A 22427-nucleotide genomic window follows, 5' to 3' on the forward strand; every position below is an offset into this window, starting at 1 on the left:
ACAAAACCATGTGGTAATAAAAGGTATTTATTACACAAAAGTCTACAGTTAATATACTACTATTATCCCACTAACACAGTACATAATAATAATAACAATATACAATTCTAAATTACCTATTTTCCACCCATGTTTCCTAATCACTCATGTGGCCCACCCAACTATACTAACTTTCCCTATATATATTGTAACGGGTCTGGGAGGTGGAACCTCTGAGCTACAATACAAAGGGGCAGTCTTTGTAAGGAAGCGGGTGGCTCCCAGGGAAGGTGGGCAGGTAGTCACGGCAAGTGACAGGGACAGTCTCTGGGTAGAAGGGCAGGAGGATACGGCAAATGACAGGGACAGTCTCTGGGTAGAAGGGCAGGAGGATACGGCAAGTGACAGGGACAGTCTCTAGACAGACGGGTGGTCACGGCAAGTGACTGCAGAGCCTCCAGGTAGGCTAGCAGGCAGGTAGCAGATATGCGCTCCCAGGTGAGCGGGCAAGAGTCTCTGGACAAGCAGGTGGTCATGGCAGTGAGGGCAGAGCCTCCAGGTAGGCTAGCAGGCAGGTAGCATATGTGCGCTCCCAGGTGAGCGGGCAAGAGTCTCTGGACAGGCAGGTGGTCACAGCACGTGACGGCGGAGCCTCCAGGTAGGCTAGCAGGCAGGGAGCAGATGTGCGCACCCAGGTGAGCGGGCAAGAGTCTCTGGACAGGCAGGTGGTCACCGCACGTGACGGCGGAGCCTCCAGGTAGGCTAGCAGGCAGGTAGCAGATGTGCGCTCCCAGGTGAGCGGGCAAGAGTCTCTGGACAGGCAGGTGGTCACAGCACGTGATGGCGGAGCCTCCAGGTAGGCTAGCAGGCAGGTAACAGGTGAGCGCTCCCAGGTGAGCGAGCAAGAGTCTCTGGACAGGCAGGTAGTCACAGCACGTGACGGCGGAGCCTCCAGGTAGGCTAGCAGGCAGGTAGCAGGTGAGCGCTCCCAGGTGAGCAGGCAGACAGGTCCATAGACAGACTGGCAGGGCTGGTAGGCAGACTGTCGGACCGCAGGAATATCAGCAGAAAGACAGGTATCAGGCAGGTATCAAGCAGGAAACTGGCAGGTAACTGGCAGGTATCTGGAACTGGGACCTGAGGGCTGAAGCAGAGTGATAGACTATGCAACAACATTGCTCGGGCACCTCCATTTTGGAGGAGGTGCCTTATATATGGAGAGATCCTCCGGCCATTGGCCGGGGATTTCTTAGGACAGCGCGCGCGGCCCCTTTAAGAGAGGGGGAGCGCGCGCGCCCTAAGCACAGTGGCCGGGAAGGAGTGCGCGCTGCCAGCAGAGCGGGAGGAGGACGCCGGGCACGGAGCGGAGAGGTGAGGGGAACGGCGTCCCTGCCTAGCAGGAGGCAGGGACGCCGACGCTACAGTACCCCCCCCTTTAGGCCCCCCCTTTTTTAGGCCAAACAGAAATTTATCAAGGATGAGAGGGGCATGGATGTTCTCCCGGGGCTCCCACGTTCTCTCCTCAGGACCAAACCCCTTCCAATCCACTAGAAAAAAGGTCTTTCCTCTTACCATTTTGGTGGCCAGAATGTTCTCTACCTCAAACTCGTCTTCAGCAGAAACCGGAGCAGGAGGCGTACCTGTAGACTTGGAAAAAGAGTTAAGTACCACGGGTTTGAGGAGAGATACATGGAAGGAGTTAGGGATCCGCAAGTTGGCCGGGAGTTTCAACTTATAGGCCACCGGGTTGATCTGTTTGATAACCTCCAGTGGGCCGATGAACCGAGGCCCTAACTTGTAAGAAGGAACCTTGAGCCGGACATACTTGGACGAGAGCCAGACTTTATCTCCAGGACGGAATTGTGGAGGATCCAGGCGTTTTTTGTCAGCGCGTTTTTTCATCCGTTCGGACGACTGAAGGAGTGTGGATCGGGTACTCTCCCAAATGGAGGAAAATTCGCTAACGAGGGATTCCGCAGCCGGATTGTCCACCGAGGTGGAGACGGGAAATGGGATCCGAGGATGCTGACCGAAGACTACAAAAAACGGGGATTTGGAGGAAGATTCGCTCTCGTGGTTATTGTAAGAGAATTCGGCCCATGGAAGGAGATCCACCCAGTCTGAATGGTGGGCATTAACGAAGTGCCGGAGGTAACTGGTCAGGATCTGATTGATCCGCTCCACTTGACCATTGGACTGTGGGTGGTAATCGGAGGAAAAGTCCAGGGTGACGTTTAGCAGTTTACATGTGGCTCTCCAGAAGCGTGAGGTGAACTGAACCCCACGATCCGACACGATGTGGAGGGGCAGGCCATGGAGACGGAAGATGTGGCGGATAAAGTCTTTAGCCAGCTCGGGTGCAGACGGGAGGCCCGGCAGGGGAATGAAGTGAGCCATCTTGGAAAAGCGGTCAGCGACCACCCAAATGACCGTACAACCGGCAGAGACAGGGAGATCTGTTATAAAGTCCATTGCTATATGCTGCCAGGGCGCAGCAGGTACTGGAAGAGGAAGGAGGCGACCGGCTGGCAGGTGTCTCGGAACCTTGTTGCGGGCGCAGGACACACAGGCAGAAACAAAGTCTATTACGTCCTTGTGCAGGGTAGGCCACCAGTAGTGCCGATAATAAGCTGGAGGGTCTTTTTCTGACCGGCGTGGCCAGCTAGCTTAGACGAGTGACCCCAGTGTAGGATCTTCTCCCGATCAGGTATAGTTACGAACGTCTTACAGGGAGGGAGACGATTTAGATTCACGGGGGCCACCTGCATTACTCTGGCGGGATCGATGAAGTGTTTAGGTTCCTCCTCGAGATCAGACACCAGGAAGGATCGGGACAAGGCGTCAGCTTTGATGTTTTTGTCAGCCGGGCGAAAATGAAGAACGAAATCAAAGCGAGCAAAAAACAAGGACCATCGGGCTTGGCGCGGGTTAAGTCTCTGGGCACTCTGGAGGTAAGCCAAGTTCTTGTGGTCCGTGTAAATTATTACCGGGTGAAGAGCCCCCTCGAGCAGGTAACGCCACTCCTCCAGTGCCAGCTTAATGGCCAATAACTCTCGGTCTCCTATAGAATAGTTGCGCTCAGAAGAGGAGAAGAGTTTGGAGAAGAAGCCGCAAGTTACCATTCTTCCGGAAGACGCCTTTTGGGTAAGTACCGCTCCGGCTCCAGAGGAGGAGGCGTCAACTTCCAGGAAGAATTGTTTGTTGCCGTCCGGGCGATGCAGCACCGGGGCGGAAGAGAAAGCCTGTTTTAAGGAAAGAAAGGCTTCCTCTGCTTCGGGCGGCCATTCTCTGGGATTAGTGCCCTTACGGGCGAGCGCAGAGATTGGGGCAGTCCGGGAAGAGAAGTGCGGTATGAAGAGGCGGTAGTAGTTGGCGAAGCACAGGAACCGCCGAATAGCCTTCAACCCCTCTGGTCGAGGCCACTTCTGGATGGCAGACAGTTTCTCAGGATCCATTCGTAGGCCGGTCTGAGAGATAATGTAGCCCAAAAATGGAAGCGAGGTCTGCTCAAAGAGGCACTTCTCATATTTAGCGTAGAGGTGGTTCTGCCTGAGCCTGAGCAGGACCTGACGAACATCCCTCCGGTGAGTGAGAAGATCCGGAGAGAAGACCAAGATGTCGTCCAGGTACACCACTACGCAAGAGTAGAGAAGGTCCCGGAAGATGTCATTGACCAACTTTTGAAAGACGGCGGGAGTGTTACAGAGACCAAAGGGCATTACAAGGTACTCATAGTGACCGTCCCGGGTGTTGAATGCCATCTTCCATTCATCCCCCTGACGGATACGGACCAGGTTATAGGCCCCACGGAGGTCCAGCTTGGTGAAGATTCTAGCCCCCCTCAGACGGTCAAATAATTCCGGAATGAGCGGAAGGGGATATTTATTCTTCACCGTGATCTGGTTAAGGCCTCTATAGTCTATACAGGGACGGAGTGAGCCGTCCTTCTTTTTAACGAAGAAGAAGCCTGCTCCCGCCGGGGAGGTTGATTTCCGGATAAATCCCCGGGCCAGATTCTCCTCAATATATTCAGACATGGACCGGGTCTCAGCAGCGGACAAAGGGTAAATACGCCCACGGGGAGGAGTAGCGCCGGGTATCAGGTCGATTGGGCAGTCGTATGGTCTATGAGGGGGTAATGTCTCTGCCTCCTTTTTATTAAAGACGTCCGCATAAGACCAATAGGGAACCGGAAGTCCAGGTAGATTGGCTGGGGTAGGAGAAGGACGGACAGGATGGACGGGAACTAAACAAGTCTTATGGCAGTCCTGCCCCCAGCGAAGGACTTCTCCGGTCTGCCAATCAAGCACGGGTGCATGTCTCTGAAGCCAAGGTAGGCCTAGCAAGAGGGCATGAGAGAGTCCAGGCAGAACATGAAAGAAGATGCTCTCAGAGTGCAGCATTCCCACCTGCAGAGTAATGGATTCGGTGATGAGTTGGATGGGACGTGGTAAGAGACCCCCATCCACGGCAGCGACAGATAAGGGCACAGCCAGAGGTTTGGTGGGAATGCGGTATTTTTCTACCAGGGACTGAGAAATGAGATTTCCGGCAGCTCCAGAATCAAGTTGGGCTAGTTCAAAATAACGGTTCTCCCCGCAGATGATAGAGACCGACAACAGAGATGGAGAGGGTTTATTCTTGTCTAGGACGACCTCTCTGAGCGATCCTAGACACAGGCCTTTCCCGACCTCTCCGGGCAGGAACGGATCCGGTGCTCCTTACTGCCACAGTAGAAGCAGCTCCCCTCAGCTCGGCGTAACTCTTGACGGGTTTTGACCATCTTGGTCTGGTCGACCTGCATAGGTTCGGGTGAGTGCGCCTAGGGAGTAGCGGGAGAAGAGACGGGTTTCTGAAAGGTAGGGGCTAGACGTGGAAACCTCCTCTCACGGGTGACCTCTTTGGCGCGCTCCTGGAACCGGATGTCAATCCGGGTGGCAAGAGCTATTAAGTTGTCGAGAGTGGTAGGAATGTCCCGACCGGCGAGTTCATCTTTAATACGGCCGGACAGACCCTCCCAAAAGACAGACACCAGGGCGTCGTTATCCCAGGCCAGCTCCGAAGCAAGGGTACGGAACCTTATGGCATATTGGCCCACGGTGAGATTTCCTTGACGGAGGCGTAGCAGAGATGATGAGGAAGACGTCTTCCGTCCTGGTTCGTCGAAGACTTTCCGGAAAGCCGTGAGAAAGGCTGGCAGGTTGGACACCAGGGGGTCTCCTCTCTCCCATAGAGGATTTAGCCAAGCCAGTGCCTCCCCCGTGAGATGGGACATGATGAAGGCTAGTTTGGCCCGGTCGGAGATAAACTGGTAGGACAGGAGTTCAAAGTGCAGGGTGCTCTGGTTTATGAAGCCCTGAGCTTGAGCGGGGTCGCCTCCGAAGCGAGGAGGTGCAGAAAGCCGGGGTCCGAGGCAGGATGCCATGGTATTGGTGGGCAGCGGCGCTGCCGGGTTGCGAGTCATGACACTAGCGGTGGTTGCTGGTGGAGCAGTCAGAGTGTCCAGGCGAGAATTGACATTCCGCAGGTGACTCAGGATGGACTCCTGTTGGGACCTCTGATGGGACAGTTCATGACATAGGTCCGAGAGCGAGGGAGCTTGGGTGCCACCGGGTTCCATGGCCCGAGCAAACTGTAACGGGTCTGGGAGGTGGAACCTCTGAGCTCCAATACAAAAGGGCAGTCTTTGTAAGGAAGCGGGTGGCTCCCAGGGAAGGTGGGCAGGTAGTCACGGCAAGTGACAGGGACAGTCTCTGGGTAGAAGGGCAGGAGGATACGGCAAATGACAGGGACAGTCTCTGGGTAGAAGGGCAGGAGGATACCGCAAGTGACAGGGACAGTCTCTAGACAGACGGGTGGTCACGGCAAGTGACGGCAGAGCCTCCAGGTAGGCTAGCAGGCAGGTAGCAGATATGCGCTCCCAGGTGAGAGGGCAAGAGTCTCTGGACAAGCAGGTGGTCACGGCAGTGACGGCAGAGCCTCCAGGTAGGCTAGCAGGCAGGTAGCATATGTGCGCTCCCAGGTGAGCGGGCAAGAGTCTCTGGACAGGCAGGTGGTCACAGCACGTGACGGCGGAGCCTCCAGGTAGGCTAGCAGGCAGGTAGCAGATGTGCGCTCCCAGGTGAGCGGGCAAGAGTCTCTGGACAGGCAGGTGGTCACAGCACGTGACGGCGGAGCCTCCAGGTAGGCTAGCAGGCAGGTAGCAGATGTGCGCTACCAGGTGAGCGGGCAAGAGTCTCTGGACAGGCAGGTGGTCACAGCACCTGACACCAGAGCCTCCAGGTAGGCTAGCAGGCAGGTAACAGGTGAGCGCTACCAGGTGAGCGAGCAAAAGTCTCTGGACAGGCAGGTAGTCACAGCAGGTGACGGCGGAGCCTCCAGGTAGGCTAGCAGGCAGGTAGCAGGTGAGCGCTCCCAGGTGAGCGGGCAGACAGGTCCATAGACAGACTGGTAGGGCTGGTAGGCAGACTGTCGGACCGCAGGAATGTCAGCAGAAAGACACGTATCAGGCAGGTATCAAGCAGGAAACTGGCAGGTATCTGGAACTGGGACCTGAGGGCTGAAGCAAAGTGATAGACTATGCAACAACATTGCTCGGGCACCTCCATTTTGGAGGAGGTGCCTTATATATGGAGAGATCCTCCGGCCATTGGCCGGGGACTCCTTAGGACGGCGCGCGCGGCCACTTTAAGAGAGGGGGAGCGCGCGCGCGCCCTAAGCACAGTGGCCGGGAAGGAGCGCGTGCTGCCAGCAGAGCGGGAGGTGGACGCCGGGCACGGAGCGGAGAGGTGAGGGGAACGGCGTCCCTGCCTAGCAGGAGGCAGGGACGCCGACGCTACATATATATACAGATACAAGGATATCAATATCTAGGAGGGTTAGTACAGGGTATGTAGGGCTAGTAAGTAAACAGTAACAAGGGAAGAGAGATACTCAGCCATGTGTTGTTATGTCCATCTCTCCAGTAGTCAAAGAGTCAAAGAGACTAGCACATGAGTGCACTGGGGTTTTAAGTCCAGCACAGGAAATGATGTAATATTCCCCGCCCACTGGCTAAGGTCTTTGTTCATATCCAACCTCACTCGCAAAACCTGTTTTAGTACATGGCTGGACATTTTGTTGATCCTGCCCCCAACAGCAGCAGCAAACAGTCTGAAACACATAAGGAGATGGGGGCCAATATGTATAAACCTAGGACACTTCCCTTTACAACAGGTGTATCTTTCTTTGAGATGATTCCAGCAGTGATTATATGATTATCTACCACCTAGTGATTAGGGGTATGAGGGTATTATCCTACCTCAATTGTTTTTTTTTTTTAAGTGCCACTATGTTTTGCAACTTTGCATAACTTAAATAAGCACGTAGCACTTTATATTGTGGGTCTGGTCCGTCCTGTCACTGTGCTACCGGGCACGCCACTGTGACTTTTCGCTAGGCCAGCCTGCCGTCAGCCTGCCAGCCTTGGTATGACTATCACCCTTAATAAGCTCTTGGAGTCACAGATGTACTATATATTTTTCTGTGATTTTGGCTTTAACAGCAAGTAATTGATTATTCCACATCTAGTGACTGGGGCTACGGGTGAATTGTCCTATCTTTATGGCTGTTTAGGTGCCACTTTTTGCAATTTTGCACAACCTTAATGAGCATGTAGCACCTCATATGGTGGGCTGTGGACGGTTGGGTCGTCTTTATCATTGTTCACCTTGCACGTTATCCTGATATATTGGGTTTTTCTTTTTAAATTAATTTCTAATAAAATATGTATCATTTTCTAGCCATGATGACTCTGTTTTTCTCTTTAAAAAAAAAATTAATGGCTTAAGCAGGGGGACACGTCTGGCACTGCAGGATCTGAGTCCCTGGTGGCGTAGTATGATACTGATGGTAGCCTGTGTAATGTTGGTCCCAGCTCTCTACAGGTCATTCTCTAGGTCCCCCCGTGTGGTTCTGGGATTTTTGCTCACCATTCTTGAGATCATTTTGACCCCACGGGGTGAGATCTTGTGTGGGGCCCCAGATCAAGGGAGATTATTAGTGGTCGTGTATGTCTTCCATTTTCTAATTATTGCTCCCACAGTTGATTTCTTCACACCAAGCTGCTTGCCTATTGCAGATTCAGTCATCCCAGCCTTGTGCAGGGCTACAATTTTGTTTCTGGTGTCCTTCGACAGCTCTTTGGTCTTCACCATAGTGGAGTTTGGAGTGTGACTGTTTGAGGCTGCAGACAGGTGTCTTTTCTACTTATAACAAGTTCAAACAGGTGCCAGTACTACAGGTAATGAGTGGAGGACAGAGGAGCCTCTTAAAGAAGAAGTTACATGTCTGTGAGAGTCAGAAATCTTGCTTGTTTGTAGGTGACCAAATACTTATTTTCCACCAAAATTAGAAAAAAAATTCTTTTCAAATCAGACAGACAATGTGATTTTCAGGATTTGTTTTCTCATTTTGTCTCTCATAGTTGAGGTCTACCTATGATGTCAATTACAGGCCTCTCTCATCTTTTTTAAGTGGGAGAACTTGCACAATTGGTGGCTGACTAAATACTTTGTTTCCCCATTGTAGCTCTATAAGTGAACTAGCTTTGCTAATTTGAGCGATTATTCAGTATATAGCTGGTTATATACCCTATAGCTGGCCTATATACTTGTGTCTGTATAATTCTCAACAATGTACCACACTGCCCATGTTTTTAATGAATTTTTTTAGGGGCTTGTTTTTATGTTTTTTTCTGCTTTGTGTGCTAATAAAGATTAAATAAAATTATGTAATTAATCTTTGGAATTTTCTTGATATTTTTCTATATATTTAATGATTGGGATTTTTTCTAGTAATGATGCGTAGTAGCTTCGCCTCCAGGGTCAGGACAACGGCGGCACTTGCGACTGGAGTAGCATAGCACCGGACCTGATCCATTCCCTGGTGGAGCACAGAACCACAATTCGTAACAGAGACTTAATGTTTTTGGGACACAATACAAAAGTACTGCTCAAGCACGCTATTTAAAATACAGGTGCATCTCACTAAATTAGAATATCATCAAAAAGTTAATTTGTTTCAGTTCTTCAATACAAAAAGTGAAAGTCATATATTATATAGAGTCATTACAAACAGAGGGATCTATTTCAATAGTGTTTATTTCTGTTAATGTTGATGATTATGGCTTTCTGCCAATGAAAACACGAAAGTCATTATCTCACTAAATTAGAATACTTTATAAGGCTATGTGCCCATGATGCAGAAATGCTCTGGATTTTTCCTGAGTGTTTCTGCATCTCCCTTGCAGAAAAAATGCATGTGGATTGTACATGCGGATTGTACATGCGTTTTTCCTGCCAGGGACAAGTGGATGTGAAGCGTTCTTCACATGCATTTCCGCATGCGGGTTGACAAGCGCTTTCCAAGCGATTTTAGCATCACTTGGAAAGTGCTTGTCAACTTGGTCACACTATATAAATCCATGCAAACGGCATGGATTTATATAGTGTGACCCCAAAGAATGGTTAAAAATAAAAAAATAAATCTATACTTACCTTCCGATGGCCCCTGGAGTCTTGCTTCGCTCCGTCCAGGCTGCCGGCAGATCGCGGTACACTGAAGGACCTGCCGTCACATGACTATGACGTCAGCGCAGGTCCTTCAGTCCATTGCGAGCTGCTGGCATGGGAGGACGAGCGCAGCGGGGGCCATCAGAAGGTAAATATAACATTTATTTTTTATTTTATTCTTTTTTTCACAGGTTCTATGGTACCCGGGTCCAGAGGAGAGTCTCCTGTCCTCCACACCCGGGTACCATTGGAACGCATGGAATGCGCATCTACATATGCAGTGATGCGGAATCCATGCGTTCCAATGCAAGTCAATGGTGAAAACGCAGCGCTTCCGCAAAATTAATGGACATGCACAGCACATGTGGATTATCATTGGGCAACATGGCAGGCCTTCTACCATCCGTTTTTTAAGCGTTTCTGCAGCATTTTTGCCGCTGCGGAAATGCTTAAAAAACGCATCGTGGGCACACAGCCTAACAACAGCTTGAAAAATGATTTGAAAATCCGAAGTGTTGGCCTACTGAAATGTATGTTCAGTAAATACACTCAATACTTGGTCGGGGCTCCTTTTGCATCAATTACTGCATCAATGTGGTGTGGCATGGAGGCGATCAGATTGTGGCACTGCTGAGGTGTTATGAAAGCCAGGTTGCTTTGATAGTAGCCTTCAGCTCATCTGCATTGTTGGGTCTGGTGTCTCTCATCTTCCTCTTGACTATACCCCATAGATTATCTATGGGGTTAAAGGTCAGACGAGTTTGCTGGTCAATCAAGCACAGTGATACTGTTGTTTTTAAACCAGGTATTGGTACTTTTTGCAGTGTGGACAGGTGGCAAGTCCTGCTGGAGAATGAAATTTCCATCTCCAAAAAGCTTGTCAGCAGAGGGAAGCATGAAGTGCTCTTAAAATTTTCTAGTAGAAGGCTGCGCTGACTTTGGTCTTGATAAAACACAGTGGACCTACACCAGCAGATGACATGGCTCCCCAAACCATCACTGATTGTGGAAACTTCACACTAGACCTCAAGCAGCTTGGATTGTGGCCTCTCCACTCTTTCTCCAGACTCTGGGATGTTGATTTCCAAATGAAATGCAAAATTTACTTTGCATTCACTTCGTGTCAATGACTCCCTTCTGGACATCTGTCAAGTCAGCAGTCTTCCCCATGATTGTAGAGCCTACTGAATCAGACTAAGGGACCTTTTTAAATGATTAGGAAGCTTTTGCAGGTGTTTTTTGTTAATAATTCTAATTTACTGAGTTAATGACTGCTGTGTTTTCATTGGCTGTAAGCAATAATCATCAACATTAACAGAAATAAACACTTGAAATAGATCACTCTGTAATGGCTCTATATAATATATGAGTTTCACTTTTTGCATTGAAGAACTGAAATAAATGAACTTTTTGATGGTATTCTAATTTAGTGAGATGCACCTGTAGGAGGTAGGTCACTAAGGGATCAGTGACCTGTCATTCAAACAGGAGGCAGATGGAAGGGCCAGAGAAACAAGAAAATAGACCGCCCATAGTGCTGCCCCGATGCACGAAGACATGATTACAGCAAAACATTCAACAATAATTACACAAGCACCAAAAGACGGATTTCTTCTCTGAAGATATCATTTTAATCAGTATTACAGCCCTAATATGGCAATGACTTTAGTTTACATAGCAAAATCCTGTTGACAGGTTCTCTTGAATGACATAAATATGGAGTTTCCCCTGTTTAAATGTATTCATATTCAACAAGATTTGATTCCCTAGAAATGCATTTCCTGCTTTCTAAGCCTGAAAATGGCTTCTCTCCGGTGTGACTTCTATGATGCTTACCCCAACATGATTTTTAGTTGGAACACTTCCCAAATTCTGCATATCAGAGCAGCTTATACTATGTGTCAATTGCTGATGGGTAACAAGATCTGACTTCTGTTTAAAATATTTCCCACATATCAAACAGGAATAAGGTTTCTCCCCCATATGACATTTTTGATGGCCAATAAGATGTGATCTCTGAGAAAAACATTTCCCACATTCTGAGCATGGATATGGCTTTTCGCCTGTATGACATCTCAGATGCTTAACAAGATGTTGTTTCTGAGAAAAACATTTCCCACATTCTGTGCATAAGAACGGCTTCTCTCCTGTGTGAATTCTCTGATGAGTTACAAGATCGGACTTCTGTGTAAAACATTTCCCACATTCTGAACATGAAAATGGTTTCACCCCTGCATGACTTCCCTCATGTCTGATGAGATTAGAGAAATTGTTAAAATTGGCTCCACATGTAGAACATGAATAAGGCTTCTCCTTGTGAATTCTCTCATGTCTAATAAGTTTTGAATTAGTTGTAAAACATGTCCCACATTCTGAGCATGGATATGGCTTCTCTCCTGTGTGACATTTCAGATGCCTAGCAAGATGTGTTTTCTGACAAAAACATTTTCCACATTCTGTGCACAAGAACGGCTTCTCCCCTGTGTGAATTCTCTGATGCGTTACAAGATCTGACTTCCGAGTAAAACATTTCTCACATTCTGAACACGAAAATGGCTTCACTCCTGTGTGACTTCTCTCATGGGTAATGAGTTTCCAGTAATCCTTAAAATATGCTCCACATGTAGAACATGAATAAGGCTTCTCCACCTTGTGCATTCTCTCATGTATAACAAGTTTTGATTTAGTGGTAAAACCTTTCCTACATTCTAAACATAAAAATGGCTTCACTCCTGTGTGACATCTCTCATGTCTATTGAGATTCCAGTAACGGTTAAAACACGCTCCACATGTAGAACATGAATACGGCTTCCCCACCTTGTGAATCCGCTCATGTATACCAAGTTTTGATTTAGTTGTAAAACATTTCCCACATTCTGAACATGAAAATTCCTTTGCTTTTGTGTGACTTTTCTCAGGTTTAACAAGATTTAATGTATCTTCATAACACTTTCCACCTTGTAAACATGGATTCTCCCCTTTGGGAGATCTTTCATGTTCAACATCCTTTCTGTTATTTTTCTGTAATGAATCAGGAGACAGGAGCTGTTGGAAAGGGTCAGATGATGAATCTTCACTCTGAAGGGCTGATGATAGATCTGGGATACTGACTTGCTCTTCATATGCAACTTCTGTGATATCATGATCAATTAACTCAAAATCTGAAGATCTCACATATCCCCTTGGGCTTCTGATATATTCACCTGCCGGGTATACATTTTTTTTATTATTATTATTATATCATATAAATTTAAAATAATATTTATCATCAGTAACACTTCTATAAAACAATATGTGATAAACCCAGACTTCTGATAAATCACTGTGTAATGTCATGTAGTCTTCTTAATTGTGTCATTAAGGCATTTACTAATAATGATAGACCACAACTTTACATTTCTTTAAAACCACAGAAAATAAAAGAGTGAAAACAGTTTTATAATTCAAAGCTTAGAATACTGAAACATCCCATAATACCCATGCAACTGTATATAAAAATGTCCGGAAGGTCTGAGGGATAACAAATTTCTTTGTCATAATATGGCTTTTTTGAATACGATGAATATTCCCGAATCTACTTACAGAAAAGTAACTGGGATATTAGCAATATTAACCCTTTAACTCCTTACCGACATTCACTGTACATGTACGACGCAAGTCAGTAGAAGTTGAATAGAGCAGGCTCATGGAGTGAGCACGCCCCATATCCAGCTGATAATGGCTGTGAGACACAGCCAGCACCTGCCACTAACAGCCACAGGTGGAGCAGAGCAATTTTGTAAGGAGATATCTTAAGTCCGGAGCACAATGAGTTGTTTGGAGTGCCCGATAGGAATATGTATGGTTACCTGTTTGTCCTGGGTAGTTTGATTTAATCCCAATTAAAAGGCATCATAAAGCAACAGGAAAAGGACTATTTATTGTTACCTATTTTTACAAGTTGAAGACCGGGCCATTTCTCCCCATATCTGACCAGGTGTATTTTTGGATTTTTACATACTTGCAGTTGAACCCCTTCACTCCCCAGCCTGTTTTCACCTTCCTGACCAGGCCAATTTTTTCAATTATGACCAATGTCACTTGAGGTAATAACTCTGGAACGCTATGATGGATCCCACCGATTCTGAGATTCTTTTCGTGACATATTGTACTTCATGTGAATTTTAAATTTAGGACGATATTTTTTGAGATTATTTGTGAAAATATCAGAAATTTGGCGAAAATTTCGCAATTTGGAGACGAAGCAACTAAAAAAAAAAAAAAAAAACATGCAAAAGTTCAAATTACCCCCCTTTTGCCCCATTCAAAATAAAAAAAGATACACGTATTGCTGCATTCAGAAATGTCCGATCTATCAAAATATAAAGTAAATTACTCCAATTGGTAAACGCCGCAACGAGAAAAGAAATTGAAAGGCCAGAATTACGTTTTTTTGGTGGTCGCAACATTGCAATAAAATGTAATAACAGGCGATCAAAACATTATAACTACGCAAAATGGGAATCAATTGTAATTTTTTTGCCTTTTCACTGCACTTGAATTTTTTTTCCTGTTTTCCAGTACACTATATGGTAAAATCAATGGTGTCGTTTAAAAGTGCGAATTGTCCCGCCAAAAATCAAGCCCTCACACATATTAACGGAAAAATAAAAAAGTTATGGCTTTGGGAAGAAGAAGAGCAAAATACGAATCACATAAAATAGCTAAAAGAAGTTGTCCACTACTTGGACAACTCCTTGTCATACCCCACGCTTGGTGCTGATAAAATAAAAAATTTTATACTCACCTCCCATGCCATTACAGCGGTGTCGGCACTCGCTCTCCTCGGGGCTCTCGTGCGGTGTTGTGACACGTCAACCTGGTGCCCAATCAACGCCAGCATCACTGTTTTCGCCTTCGTTACGAATTGAACATGAAAATGAAGTCAGAGAGCAGTCAATTTGACAGGAGGCGGAGACAGTGACGCACGCACTGATTGGGCGCCGGGCTCACATGTCACAACAACCACACGAGAGCCCCGGGGAAAGCGAGTGCAGACACCGCAGTAATGGAACTGGAGGTGAGTATAAGCTTTTTTATTTTATTGGGGCCAAGAATGGAGTATAAAAAAGAGTTGTCCAAGTAGTGGACAGCCCCTTTAATAAATAACATTTCCCACATGTCTACTTTACATTAGCACAATTTTTGAAACAACATTTTTTTGTTAGGAAGATAGAAGGGTTAAAATTGATCAGCAATTTGGCATTTTTCCAACAAAATTTACAAAACCCTTTTTTTTAGGGACCACATCACATTTGAAGTGACTTTGGGGGCCTATATGACAGAAAATACCCCAAAGTGACAACATTCTAAAAACTGTACCACTCAAGGTGCTCAAAACCACATTCAAGAAGTTTATTAACACTTCAGGTGCTGCACAGGAATTAATGTGGAAGGATAAAATGAAAACTTTACTTTTTTCCCACAAAAATGTTCTTTTAGCCCCAAATTGTGCATTTTCACAAGGGTAACAGTATAAAATGAACCATACAATTTGTTGTGCAATTTCTCCTGAGTATGCCTATACCCCATATGTGGTGGCAAAACACTGTTTGGGCACGCGGCAGGGCTCGGAATGGAAGCAGATCAACTGAATTCTGGAGCTCAATTTTGGCTGGAATAGATTTTGGTGATGCCATGTCACATTTGAAGAGCCCCTGACATGCCAAAACAGCAGAAACCCCCACAAGTGACCCCATTTTGGAAACTACACTTCTTGAGGAAATTCATCTAGGGGTGTAGTGAGCATTTTTAACTTTCAGACAATTCACAGAATTATATAACATTAGGCTAAGTAAATGGTAAAATTTGTTACGCAATGTCTCCTGAGTATGACAATGCCCCATATGTGGTTGAAAAATACTTTTGAGGCATTGGTGAACTTCAAATGGGCCTGGACATGTGTTGGCGTAAGCAGGGGGACCTTGCGTGCCCTGCAAGATTTTAATCCATGACGTCGTAGTATGTTACTAAGGGTTATGTTTGAGACTGTGGTTCCAGCTCTCAGGTCATTAACCAGGCCCTCCCATGTAGTTATGGGCTGACCTTTCTTAGAATCATCCTTACTCCAAGAGGTAAAATCTTGCATGGAGCCCCAGACTGAGAAAGATTGACAGCCATCTTGTGTTTCTTCCATTTTCTAATAATTGTGCCCACAATTGTTGCATTCTCACCAAACTGTTTGCCTATTGTCCTGTAGCCCATCCCGGCCTTGTGCAGGCCTACAATTTTGTCCCTGGTGTCGTTAGACAGCTCATTGGTCTTGGCCATGGTGGAGAGGTTGGAGTGTGATTGAGTGTGTGGACAGGTGTCTTTTATACAGGTAACGAGTTCAAACAGGTGCAATTAATACAGGTAATGAGTGCAGAGTAGGAGGGCTTCTTAAAGAAAAACAGGTATGTGAGAGGCAGAATTCTTGCTGGTTGGTAGGTGATCAAATACTCATTTCATGCAATAAAATGCAATTTAATTTTTTAAAATCATACAATGTGATTTTCTGTTTTTTTATTTTTAGATTCTGTCTCTCACAGTTAAAATGTACTTATGATAAAAATGACAGACCTCTCCATACTTTGTAGATGGGAAAACTTGCAAAATAGGCAGTGTAAAACTATTGTTTGGGTACACGGCAGGGCTCGGAATCGAAGGAGCACCAAATGAATTCTGGAGCTCAATTTCACAGTTGATGAGACATTCACATGGCAAAAGCAGAAGACACCCCCACAAATGACCGAATTTTGGAAACTACACGTCATGAGCATTTTTAACCTTCAGGCGGTTGACATAATTGTATAACATTAGGCTGGGTAAATGGAAAATTACCACTTTTTCCACTAAAATTTGGCGTCAAGTTTTTAATTTTCAAAAGGGATAATAGGAGAAAATGAACAGTAAAATTTCTTGTGTAATTACTCCATATGTGGTTGAAAACTACTTTTGAGGCACATTGCAAAGCTCAGAGGAGAAGAAGAGCAATATGAGGATTAAGATTTTGCTGGAATGGTTTGAGGGTGCCATGTCACATTGGCAGAGTCTCTGAGGTGCCAGACAAGCAGAACCCCTGGGAAGGGACATCATTTTACAAACTACACTTCCCAATGAATTAATCTAAGGGTGCAGTGAGCGTGTTGACGCCACATGTGCCTCACAGAAATTTATACCATTGGGCGGAGAAGAAACAATAATTACATTTTTACCATAAAAATGCTGTTTTAGCCCCAAATTTTTAATTTTTGTAAGGGCTAATAGGAAAAAAAATGGACCACTCAGTTTGTTGTGCAATTTCTCCTGAGTGCGCCGAAGCCCTACATGTAATCGGGAAATACTTTTTAGGCACAGTGCAAAACTCAGAAAGGAGGGAATGCCATATTGTAGTGCAGATTTTACTGTTATGGTTTGCGGGTGCCATGACCCACTGGGAGAGCCCCTGAGGTGTCAGAACAGCAGACCCCACCTCATAAGTGACCCCATTTTACAAACTACACCTCTCAATGAATTAATCTAAAATTGCAGTGATCATATTGACACTACAGGTGTGTCACAGAATTTTATACTATTGGGCAGTGAAGAAAAAATAATTAAATTTTTACCACAAAAATGTAGTTTTAGCTCCAGATTTTACATTTTCACATGGAGAAATGGGTAAGAGTGCTTTCACATTACATTGCGGATGCTATGTCTGAGGGTCCGCCTCCAGCAGGCGGACACTCCTGAAAATGATGCACATCAGAGTGCATGTTCACTCTTCTGTCACCATTACAGTCTATAGCCCGGTCAGTGCATAAGTCCGAACTCTGATTTTTAGGTGGTTTGAACGTATGCCCTGGCAGGACCCACAAACGTAATGTTAAAGCACCCTAAAAATGGCACCAAAATTTGTCACACAATTTCTGCTGAACATGGAAACACCCCATATATGGCTGTACAGTACTGCTTAGCAAAAGGGCGAGACCTGGGAGGGACGGAGCGCTATTTTCCTTTAGGAACACAGATTTTCCTAGAATAATTTGTAGACTCCATATGCAGAGCCCCTAAGTGCTAGAAGAGCAGAATACCCCCCTCTAGTGACCCCATTTTGGAAATTACATCCCCTTGGGAATTTATTTACAGGTGTAGTAACAAACTTAACTTCATGGGTGTTTTCAAGAATCATGCAGCAGGGGATGTTGCGGAGTGAAAATTGCAAAACTGCTATTGTATTGCCTAGTATGTTGTAATGCCCAGTACGTTGTAGTGCCCATACATTATGCCCAGCTTGCGCTTCTGGAGACACACACCCTGTAAATTAATCAGGCTCTCATCGCTACAGAAATGGCAAACATGTGGATGCTAAATGTGGTTTAGGCACACGGAAGCTCAGAAAGGAGAGGGGCATTTGGATTCGGGAGTGCAGAATTTGCTGAATTTCTTTTGCGGGGAGGCATTTCACTTTTCCAAAGCCTTTGTACTACCAGTAACATGGAAGCACCCTATATTTCCGTTAACACATGACGGACCTAAGTGGGGACTTCCCTTTTTTGTGGATTGAGTTGAAGCTTTTGTTGAGAACATTTTACATAACATTTTGGATCACGTTTATCCGGCGCTTTACACTGAGCACTTACTTTGGGTTTCCATTTAAATCTTCGAGTGACGTAATTTAGATGAAACTCTCGAGGGATCCATTCACTATAACGAGGCAGCAGAATTACTCTTGAATCCGTCTGGCCTCTGTTCAGCGGTGTCCTTTTTTTTCAGAGGTGCACAAAACTGTGGGCAACGGCACTTTTATGCCTAATAAAAAGACGTACACCGCTGGATCACAAGCCAGACGGCATCCCCAGCGCCTCCATCTGCCTCATTATAGGGAATCTTCCGTCAGGGGTTACGTTTGAATCACGTATTTCAGAGATTTACACGGAAACCCTAGTGGAAGCGCTCAGCGTAGAGCGCAGGATAAATGTGAGCCGAGCCTTACTGCAATCTTTGAGAGCCAGAATGTACAAATCAATAGTAGGTCAAGAATTGGTTTTATTCTTGACGCCATTCCTTGCGTGGTATAAGTGATTAGATGACTTTATTCTTCTGGTCGGTGCGATTACAGTGATACTAGATTTATATTGGGTTTTTATGTTTGGCTGCTGTCATGCAATAAAAAATGTTTGTTTGTTTTTTGAACAAGTTTTTGCATTGCCATATTTGAGAGCTATAATTTTTCGATATTTCTGTCAACAAAGTCATGTGAGGGCCTGTTTTTTGCAGGTGAGTTGACATTTTTATTGGTACCATATTCAGGCACATGACATTTTTTGATTACTTTCTATTCTGATTTTTGGGATGCAGAATGAATAAAATCTAGAAATTCAGGAATTGTTTTTTCACGTTCTGCGTGTGGTAAAATTGATAAGACAGCTTTTTTTCTTCGGGTCAGTACGATTACAGCGATACTACATTTATATAATTTTTTTATGTTTTGGCGCTTTTACACAATGAAAACTATTTTATACAAAAAAATAATTATCTTCGCATCGCTTTATTCTGAGAGCTATAGCTGTTTTATTTTTCCATTGATAGAGCTGTATGGCGGCTTGTTTTTTTGCGGGACAAGATGGCGTTTTCAGCGATACCATTTTTATTTACATTCATCTTTTTGATCATGTTTTATTCCACTTTTTGTTCTGCGGTATGATGATAAAGTCTATTTTTTGGTCTCGTTTTTTTTTTTTTTTTTTATGTATTCACTGAAGGGTTTAACTAATGTGACAGTTTTTACAAGTCGTGATATTCCGAACGCAGCAATACTGAATATGTGTACTTTTCTTCTTTTTTTTTTTTACATAAAAATACGTGTTTACGGGTATAATATTTTTTTAATTACTGTATGATTTTAATTTTTTTTTTATATATATTTTTACCTTTTTTCTTTTACTTTTTGACTTAGTCCCTCTATGGGACTTTCATTTTTAGTACTCTGACCACTGGTATAAAGCACTAGCATTGCAATGTATCATATGTGTCAGTGCTGTACTGACACAAGCCTCTTAGGCCATGCTCTGAGCATGGTTTAACAGGCTTGCCGTAACTTGGTGACCCGGATGCCGTCACGATGACCCCGGGTTGCCATGGCAACGATTGGGTCCTTGTGATGACTTTGCGGGGGCACCAATCGGACAGGAGAAGGAGTCCCACTCTTTCCCAGTCTTCTAAATGCTACGATCGATATCGATTGCGGAATTTAGGGGTCAAACAGAAGGGGGCGTGTGATCACTGCTCCTGGCTACAAGAACTAGGTCTTGACTATCATGTAACCCGAGCACCCGGTGGCGACCGAGTGGGCACTGCATGATTGGCAGGCGTACCCATGCACCCAAGGTCGGGAACCCCTTCCCAACCAGGATGTATGGGTACGTCCAAAGTCGCGAGGAGATAGAGAGTTGTAAAAAAAAATTCTCGTTCGGATATTCAAATAATTTTCACATCCTTTTTTTTGTAATATCTTGGGCTTTATTTTTATGTCAGTGCTGTATTCTCTTTTTTAATTTTTTTGCAGATACCGGCAGTATTATTGGGAAAAAAATAGAAATATGTGTCTGGAGGAGAGTGCCGTTAGTGATTCCTATTCCTGTATACACAGCGCTTGTGAAATGCTGCGTATGCAGTGATAAGAAGAGCAGAGACGGTAATAAATCATCCTTGCCTTCTCTATGGGGAGTCTGACTGTATATGACAGGCAGATCATCTATCGTCTATAACAATATTTTCATGTATATTTATAAAGCACTTTAGCAGAAGTGGTGAATCGAAACCAAAAAAACAGAAAGATCACAGAGGTCACAACACATTATACAAAATGGTACCAGCCACTGACTGAGAAGAATCTGTGACTTCTCTGCATTTAGTGGTTACTACTCACCTGGGCAGTCATATGTAGGAATCTCCACTTTATACCATTCATCACCAATCACAATTTTCTCTATAGTATTAGTCAGATCTTCACCCTGAAACAAATATTGTAAAAGTCACAGACAGATGGAGAAGTCACATCTATGATCAGCTCTAATCCTGCCATCTCCACCGTTCTCATTACACAAGTATAAAACATATAATACTGGTGGATAAAACAAGACTGAGCACAAGACCTTCACAGCCGTCTACACATCATAGGGGAGATCTCATGACACCTTCTCTCCATCTACCTGATGATCCTGAGGAACATCGAGATCTTCTTGTTTACAGTCCTGTGGAAGAAGAGGACGGGGACATCTCTCTGGTGTTGTCCTCTTACTGGATAGAACTGGAGGAAACACATACAGGGACTAAATTCATTCTTTATATACAGATAATTATAGGCCGTGTGTATTTAGTCCTGTGTGTTACCTGGTGATGTGAGGGGCTGGGGAACCTCCATCATGACGTCCTTGTACAGATCTTTGTGTCCTTCTAAATACTCCCACTCCTCCATGGAGAAGTAGACGGCAACATCCTGGCACCTTTTAGGAACCTGACACATACAATGATACCGTCATCCCCCCGATCCCTTCATAGCATTACTGTATAATGTCCCAGCTTTCCCAGCAGTGTCACCTCTCCAGTCAGCAGCTCAATCATCTTGTAGGTGAGTTCTAGGATCTTCTGGTCATTGATGTCCTCATGTATCAGGGGGTGAGGTGGAGGCCCAGTGATTGAGCTCTGGGGTCTTCCCCATCTCTCAGACACAGGGGCCTGACAGCGCTCACTAGAGGTCTTCACTAATATGTAATCCTGGTTATGGAGAGACACATTAATAAATCTCACTACAGACATTTCCAAAGTTCTCACCTCTCCAGTTCCGTCCATCTGTTATTCCCATAGATAAGAATGCCTTAATGTGATGTCATCAGAATCTCTCACCTCTCCAGTAAGCCGGAAGAGGATCTCTAGGGTAAGATGTAATATCCTCTCCGCCATCTTGTCCCAGTCCCTATCCATCCTTGACGAGTCAACCAGAAAATTTTCTTATATAGAAGATTTCCAGAGAGAGGATCCGATATTGTAGGGACCTGAATGGAAAGATGAGAAAATGAGTAAAATCATGAACAAAAAACAATTTCTCAAGATAATAAAGGGAAACATATAAGGAGATATAAAGCAGCTTCTCCATATTTAAGATCATGTCACACCCTCACATGAACGCTGCAGCTAATCACTGGCCACAGAGGTGTTACCAACATGTATGAGAAATGAATAAAAAGGACAACAACCACCACCAGGGCCACTTCACCTACAATGACCGCGTATGTAGGATATGCAAATCAGCAAGTGATAACTGTTAATTGAGGATCCAGATTTTCTGTGAGGCACTTATAATGCACACACAAATAAAGTCTACACTGTGTGTACAATTATTGGCAATTTGTATTTTTGATAATTAATTTTATTATTGAACATCAAGAACACAAATTGATCATCAGAGTGCTGTTGGTCAATCCAAAAGGTTAATAAACCTGAATATTTAAGAAAGTAAAAGTGAGGGTTTTGTCTTTCTTAGGAGAATATCAATAGATGCAGAATTATTGGACAACTACATGATAAACAATTTGAGATGGGAAAAATTAAGTTTATCTTCATCTGTTCTAGTGAGAATGATAACCAAACAACATAAACTGTACAAAATACATTGACATTTAAAAAAAACTCAGTGACCGATTTAGGGATATAGCCTCACTTCTTTTCAATTAGAGTCATAAGGTCCATCCACGGAGTCTGTCAGTTTCTTAACCGCTTCCCGTCCGCCCACTGTATATAAACGTCGGCGTTGACTGGGCTCTGTGCAGCGCCGACGTTTATAAACGGTCGGTGGTCCTGCAGTGCTCAGGACCCCCAGGGTCCTGCAAGCGCTGG

At 45.0% G+C, this 22427-nt stretch overlaps 1 protein-coding gene and 1 pseudogene across 1 annotated transcript in view; both read right to left on the bottom strand.

The window, feature by feature from the left end:
• LOC141270646 (uncharacterized) overlaps positions 1–22427 on the bottom strand; it is a 264404-nt gene that overhangs the window by 200433 nt on the left and 41544 nt on the right. The gene's annotated exons all lie outside the window — the stretch shown is intronic.
• On the bottom strand, positions 11263–21530 carry LOC141270666 (uncharacterized; annotated as a pseudogene).

The sequence above is a fragment of the Phyllobates terribilis genome, unplaced genomic scaffold, assembly GCF_046119375.1.
Source record: "Phyllobates terribilis strain yellow unplaced genomic scaffold, ASM4611937v1 Scaffold_5__5_contigs__length_657084704, whole genome shotgun sequence".
NCBI classification, from domain to species: domain Eukaryota; kingdom Metazoa; phylum Chordata; class Amphibia; order Anura; family Dendrobatidae; genus Phyllobates; species Phyllobates terribilis.